The sequence below is a fragment of the Elephantulus edwardii genome, unplaced genomic scaffold, assembly GCF_000299155.1.
Source record: "Elephantulus edwardii isolate Elephantulus edwardi_28Jun2011 unplaced genomic scaffold, EleEdw1.0 scaffold00081, whole genome shotgun sequence".
In the NCBI taxonomy this organism is placed as follows: Eukaryota; Metazoa; Chordata; class Mammalia; order Macroscelidea; family Macroscelididae; genus Elephantulus; species Elephantulus edwardii.
In genome coordinates this window covers 10900779-10908409 of record NW_006399831.1, presented here as the reverse complement: position 1 = coordinate 10908409, position 7631 = coordinate 10900779, and the positions used below count along the sequence as shown (strand labels likewise).

Below are 7631 nucleotides of genomic sequence, written 5' to 3'. Positions count from 1 at the left end.
CAATCTCTTCACCATCCATCCTGATGCTGCCAATTGGTCCAGTGGTGAGAATCTTTTTCTTCTTGACATTGAGCCTCAATCCATATTGTAGGCTGCCGTCCTTGACCCTCTGCAGCATCCAACTAGCTGAAGCTGGGCAGCTTAGAGGCCAGTCTCAGACCCCGCAGACTCCTCCCATCTTCCCAGGTAATCGATTCCATAATATATAGAGGTTGTTAAGTGCTGTCAAGTTGAACACGACTCATAGCAACCCTATGAACAGAAAATCTGTACCTGGTTCTATAACTATCATAGTTTCTCTAAGTTTATAGTTTCCCAGAGGCATGCTGCTTAGGAAATGGATGCCACTCCTGCATCCAAGCCTGTCTTAATCTGGGAGCTCCACAAAACACTGTCCATAATGTGTAACCATTATGATATTAGAAACACCAGTAGTACACAGTTAAATTGGCAAATACGTTTTAAAAGGCATTTTTCTCATTTTGGCATATTCATATCTAGAAAAAGAACATTTTTAAGTTTTCTATTTGGAGTAATTTGAAATTATTTCAGGTAAGCATTGTTGTTGTTGTTGTTGATGTTATGTGCCATCAAGTCACCTCCAACTGACTCATAGTGATTCTATGTACAACAGCCCTAAACCCTGCTCTATCCTCTGCCAATCTTATCGTCTCTGACACATCTACCCTTATTACTCCAGTTACTGAATCAATCCATCTCACTGAGGATCTTCCTCTTTTGTGCTGTCCTTTCATGCTCACAAGCATGATGTTCCTGTCCAAGGACTGGTCCCGTCTTGCAACATGTCCAAAATAGGTCAGACGAAGTTTCAGATTCCTTACCTCCAAAGAGCAGTATGCCCTCTCTCTCTCTGGGATGAGCCTACTTGTTCTTCTAGCAGTTGATGGTATATTCAATACTCTTCTCCCGCACCACAGCTCAAAGGCTTCTACTATCATCCCTAGTCATTGTCCAGCTTTCTGGCACAGAGCAAGTAACTGCAAAGACTATGGCCTGGATCAGGAGCACCTTAAGTCTCCAGACTAACATCACTGCTCTTCAGTACTTTGGAGAGGTCTCTGACAGTAGACTTTATCAATACCATTCACTTTTTTTATTTCCTGGCTACTGGTACTAAGAGTGTTGATTGTGGAGTCAAGTAAACTAAAGCTATGAACAATCTCAATTTCTTCACCATCTACTGTGATGCTGCCAATTGGCCCAGTGTTGAGAATCCTAGTTTTCTTGGTGTTGAGCTTCAATCCATACTAAAGGCTATAGTTCTTACCCTTCTGCAGCAAATGCCTCAGGGCCTCCTCAGTTTCAGCAAGCAAAGTTGTGATATCTGCATAACACAGGTTGTTAATGAGTCTTTTTCCAATCCTGATGCCACAATCTTCTTCATAAAGCCCAGCTTCCCAGATGATCTCTTCTGCATATAGGTTGAAATGATAAAGAGAAAGACACGGCCCTGTTGTACACCCTTCCCAATTTTGAACCATACAGTGTTTCCTTGCTCTGTTTTGACAACTGCCTTCACATCCAAGTGTTGTTGTTGTTGTTGTTGGTATGTGCCGTAGAGTCACTTGCAACTCATAGTGACCCTATGTATAACAGCCCTAAACCCTGCTCTATCCTGTGCCAATCGCACTGCCTCTGACACACCCATCCCAATTATCCCAGTCACTGAATCAATTCACCTCACAGAGGGTCCTCCCTTCTTCCACTGTCGCTCCACCCTACCAAGCATGATGTCCCTCTCCAAAGAACTCTCTCTCCTTACAACATGTCCAAAGTATGTCAGACGAAGCCCCAGAATACTTGCCTCCAAGGAACAGCCTGGTTTAACCCTCTACAGGATGAATCTGTTTGTTTTCTTGGCAGTCCATGGTACATTCAATACTCTTCTCCTACACCACAGCTCAAAGGCATCAATTCTCCTTCTATCTTCTTTAGTCCTTGTCCAACTCTCTGATGCATAACAAGTGATTGCAAAGACCATGGTCTGTGTCAGACACACCTTAGTCTCCAGAGTGACACCGTTGCTAACAGTAGACTTTACCATCGCAATGTTTTTTTTATTTCCTGGCTACTGGTGCCAAGAGTGTTGACCGTGGAGCCAAGCAGACTAAAGTTGCTAACAATCTCAATCTCTTCACCATCCATCCTGATGCTGCCAATTGGTCCAGTGGTGAGAATCTTTTTCTTCTTGACATTGAGTCTCAATTCATACTGAAGGCTGCAGTGTTTGACCCTATGCAGTAAGCATTTCAGGTCCTTCTCAGTTTCAGCAAGCACAGTTGTGTCATCTGCATAACACAGATTGTTGATAGATCTTCCACCAATCCTGACACCACACTCCTCATAGAGCCCAGCCTCTCGGATAATCTGCTCTGCATACAGGTTGAAAAGGTATGGAGACAGGACACATCCGTGGTGCATGCCTTTCCCAAATTTGAACCATGCAGTGTTTTCTTGCTCTGTTGGTCCAAGTATAGGTTTCACATTAGCACGATTAAATGTTCTGGGATTCCCATTCTTCTCAGAGTCAGCCACAGTTTGTTATGATCCACACAGTCAAACGCCTTTGCATAATCAATGAAACACAGATAGACATTCTTCTGGTATTCCCTGCTTTCAGCTAAGATCCGTCTAACATCAGCTACAATATCCCTAGTACCAGGACCCCTTCTAAACCCAGCCTGGACTTCTGGCAGTTCTCTGCTGATATGCTGTTCCAGTCGTTTTTGGATAATATTCAGTAGAATCTTGCTTGCATATGAAATCAATGATACTGTTCTATAGTTTCCAAACTCTGTTGGGTCACCTTTCTTTGGAATGGGAATAAATATAGATCTCTTCCAGTCAGTTCGACAATCAAGTGTTCTGGGATTCCCATTCTTCTCAGAGTTTGTTGTGATCCACACAATCAAATGCCTATGAACAAAAAGATATTCTCCTAGTATTCTCTTCTTTCAGCCAAGATCTATCTAACATTAGCTATACTATCCCTAGTACCATAGCTTCTTTAAAACCCAGCCTGCATCTCTGGAAGCACTCTACTGATTTGCTGTTTCAGTCGGCTGGGATAATATTCAGCAGAATCTTCAGAGTACTGAAGAGCATGATGTCAGTCTGGAGACTAAGGTGCACCTGATACAGGTCATGGTCTTTGTAATTACTTGCATCGGAAAGCTGGACGACTAGGGATGACAGAAGAATTGATGTCGTTGACCTGTGGTGCTGGAGAAGAATACTGAATATATCATGGCCTGCTAGAAGAACAAACAGGTTTGACCTGGTGAGGGTGACACTAGGCTGCTCCTTGAAGGCAAGGATTCTGAAGTTCCCTCTGACATACTTTGGGCATGTTGCAAAGAGAGACCGGTCCTTGCAGAAGGGATCATTCTTGGAAGGGTGGTGGGACAGCACAGGAGACAAAGACCCCGGATGACATGGATTGACACAGTAATAAGCAATGGGGGTTGATATGTAGGAATAAGAGACTAGCTCAGGACAGGGCAGGCTTCAGAACTGCTGTATATAGGATTGCTATGGATCATGGGCAATTCAACGGCACATAACAACAACTTTAAGAAGAATGTGAGGGAGGTCCTGGAAAGCCCGGAAGTAAATATTGTCTTTAATTCCCTGTGGTTTAGATCTGGGAGTTCACTGCTGTTGGGTTGGGAGAAACCAAGTAACCATGTCAGCTTCAGCTGTGGAGGCAGTTAATGCTGCCCCTTTGTCTGCTTCCAAAGAACTGAGTTTGGAGGAACCAAAGAAGATGACCAGGGAGGACTGGAGAAAGAAGAAAGAGCTAGAAGAACAACGGAAACGGGGTAATGCTCCTGCTGAAGAGGATGAAGAAGGAAAAGACATCAATCCTCACATTCCTCAGTATATTTCCTCAGTATCATAGTATAATGACCCTTCAAAAAGACCTATATTAAAGCACCAAACATCCCAGCCAGAGAAAGAGAGGCAATATAGTTCATCTGGAGAATGGTACAAGAGGGGTGTAAAAGAGAACTCCATAACTACTAAGTATCGCAAAGGTGCATGTGAAAATTGTGGGGCCATGACACACAAAAAGAAAGACTGCTCTGAAAGACCTAGGTGAGTTGGAGCAAAATTTACAGGTACTAATATAGCTCCAGATGAACATATCCAGCCTCAGCTGACCTTTGACTATGACGGGAAAAGGGATCGGTGGAATGGCTACAATCCAGAAGAACACGTGACGATTGTAGAAGAATATACCAGAGCTGATCTGGCAAAACGAACACTCAAAGCCCAAAAACTACAAGAAGAATTAGCTTCAGGAAAATTAGTAGAACAAGTTAATTCCCCAAAACACCAGCGGGGAGAGGAGGAACCAAATTCTCAGATGAAAAAAGAACATAATAGTGAAGATGAGGATGACGATAAATATGCAGATGATACTGACATGCCAGGACAGAATTTTGACTCCAAGAGAAGAATTACTGTGCGAAATCTCAGGATCAGAGAAGATATTTCAAAATATTTGCAGAATTTAGATTCAAATTCTGCTTATTATGATCCCAAAACTAGAGCGATGAGAGAGAATCCTATGCAAATGCAGGAAAGAATCCAGATGAAGTTACATTATACAGGAGATAACTTCGTCTGATACACAGGAGATACCATCGCAATGGCTCAGACACAGCTGTTTGCTTGGGAAGCCAATGATAAGGGATCTGAAGTGCATCTTCAAGCAGATCCTACAAAGTTAGAGCTATTGTATAAATCATTCAAAGTTAAAAAAGAAGATTTCAAAGAACAGCAGAAAGAAAGCATCCTGGAAAAGTATGGTGGCCAAGAACATCTGAATGCTCCGCAGCTGAACTGCTTTTAGCTCAGACTGAGGACACTATGGAGTACGCAAGACATGGGACAGTCATCAAAGGACAGGAGCGGGCTGTCGCCTGCTCCAAGTATGAGGAGGATGTAAAGATCAACAATCACACACATATCTGGGAATCTTACTGAAAAGAAGGCCGATGGGGATACAAATATTGTCACTCTTGTGAAGTATTCTTACTGTACTGGAGAAGCTGGGAAGGAAATTGCTAATTCAGAGGAATGTATACCAAGTGATGCAGTTGGAGAAGAGTCCACGAAGAATCAGGAAAAACTGAAAGAGGAGATAAAGAAGCAGCAGCATCGAAAGAGCAATCCAGATAGTGATAGTGAAGAAAAACATGAAAAATTGAAAAAGGCACTGAATCAGAAAAGGCCTGCCTTCTTCATGTCAAGATGATCATGCAAATCAATGAAAGGAAGTGGCCTTATAATACCATTTATGAAACCCAAGAACCAACAGAAGTGGAAATGGAGGCCTACAGAATGAAGCGTCAGAGGCCTGATGACCCCATGGCCTCTTTCCTTGGCCAGTAGTAACTGGTCATTGGATGGAATCCAGGATGGACAGCTGATAAGTTTTTTTCAGCTTCCTGCTGATAAACAAGCACAGATGGAAAATTCTGGTCTGCTCTTCTTACTATCTAACTGTAAGAAAACTTCCAGAAGTCCTAAAAAAAGAAGAAGAAAAATGTGGCATCATGACTGGAGGGTCTCCAATGAGATGAACTGACTAATCAATCAGCAAAGCAAAAATTATGAGAATGACACAGAATAAGGCAGGGTTTCATTCTGTTGTGCAAAATGGCACTATGAATTGAAGCTGACTAGACAGCACCTAGCAATGACAATACTGACCAGGTAGAATGCAAAATAACATTTTTTGTCATACAATGTCCTGCATGTGGCTCTCCTGAATCCCAAAACATGACTCTAATCCATTGTTGTAAATAAATAAAGACTTTAGTCTCCTGAGGCTTGGGATTTGTGCTGTTGCATCTGTTTCATGTACAATTTTAAGGCAACTACACGATCTTGTTTCTCTTTATTTTTTTGTAAAATCTTTATTCATTGAATTATAATTTAATTATATTTACAACATTATTAGTAACTGAGCAAAAGTCTTTTTACATTTCTTCTACTTCTTTTTCTTGAGTTATTACTTAATTCTCAAAAAAGTTATTTATATTTATGGCACTTCCTTTGAAAGTTGAAAATAAAAATATCATTTGATCCATCAATCCCAGTGCTAGAAAGCGGTCCTTATTTTCTTTTCATTAGTTTATTTATAAAATTTTAATACAAATTCAAACAAATTCTTTTAATTTCTCTCACCCTTCACCCATCAAATTGTACAACCCAATGATTAATCTCCTCTTCCCCGTGTACATCCACATCCCTTTTCTTCCAGCCTTCTTGTTTCTCTTTAAATGTAACATTCTATAAGGTTTTGTTTCCCTTCAAATGTAGCATTCTATTAAGTCTCTCAAGTACTGCCCTAGAGTATAATTCTTATTGTAATTTACCATGCATGGGACCTCTACCTCTAACTCAAGCTTAATTTTTACATTAACTCACTCCTTCTTTGCCTTTCCAATCAGACTTTCATTTGAGATCTACAAAATATGTCTATTTCAAAGGTCTTTGAATATTCTAGTCTCTTTAGGTTTAAGGCTCTCCTAGCACTTAATACAGATTGCAGTTACATTCTTACATTTATGTAATCACCAGAAAATAATCTCAAAGAAGCCAACAACTATCCTTGTTTCTCTTCACTGTAATCCTGAGCCTAGTCAGGTCTTTCACATGGTAGGCATTCAAAAAATATTAGTTTAGTAAATGAATATAAGGTTTGCAGGAGTAAACTGGAGTAAACTAGAACAGAGACCATGAGTTGATCTTCATTAAAGAAGCACAAACTAAAAACTAAAATTGGGGGAAAGATGTATTCAATCAGAAAAACTAAGCAAACTTTCTATGCACTTCTAGACTCAAGAAACAAATATAAATCCAGTCCACTTAATTCTATACTCTTCTTTATCTAGAATTCCCTGTACCTGTCATTCTTGCTTGAAGATAAATACATAGTATTTTTAATTCTCTACTATATTTGTGGGGCTATTTATTATAGTAGCCCCACAAGTGGCTCAAATACCCTGTATTTCCTACTACCACTTGGTCAAACCTTATGTCAAGCATTTTGGGGTAAGAGTGCTATTAATACTAAAATTACTCATATCTAGTGATAAGAAACAGCACCACAATCACAAAGACATGCAGTGTGAACTGCCTCTGAAATTCCACTGGAGGGGCAGCTATGGGTCATTTCCAACTCGACCATACACAAAAGCATATACATATAATTTCTAAAATAAAATTTTCTATAATGCTTTATACCAGGCTTTTAAATGACATAAATTCTAATTTTTTTTAAAAAATTATCTTCACTTTTAATCTTGTAGAGAATATAAGAGCTATAGGTGGTCATAAAGCATTTCTCCCAACTCACTGCCATCAGGTAATAAATTACTCAGAGCTGACCCTCCAGCTGGTTTTGAAGCTACAAACTGCACAGGAGGAGATGTGCCACCTTCCTCTCTCACAGTTACTGGTGGAAACTGCCAGAGAAGTGCTGCCTATAGACTTCACCAGTGGACTTTCATAACTTAAAAAAAAAAGGAAAAAAAGAAAAATAAAGCACGTACTGTAAGTAAAACTGCCAGGAGAGAAAAATGAATATATCTTAT

General features: G+C 40.3%; 1 protein-coding gene and 1 pseudogene across 1 annotated transcript in view; one reads left to right on the top strand and one right to left on the bottom strand.

Moving 5' to 3' along the window:
* Window positions 1-7631, bottom strand: part of USP25 (ubiquitin specific peptidase 25) — a 220518-nt gene that overhangs the window by 154603 nt on the left and 58284 nt on the right. The window lies entirely within an intron of this gene.
* On the top strand, window positions 3707-5421 carry LOC102861052 (annotated as a pseudogene).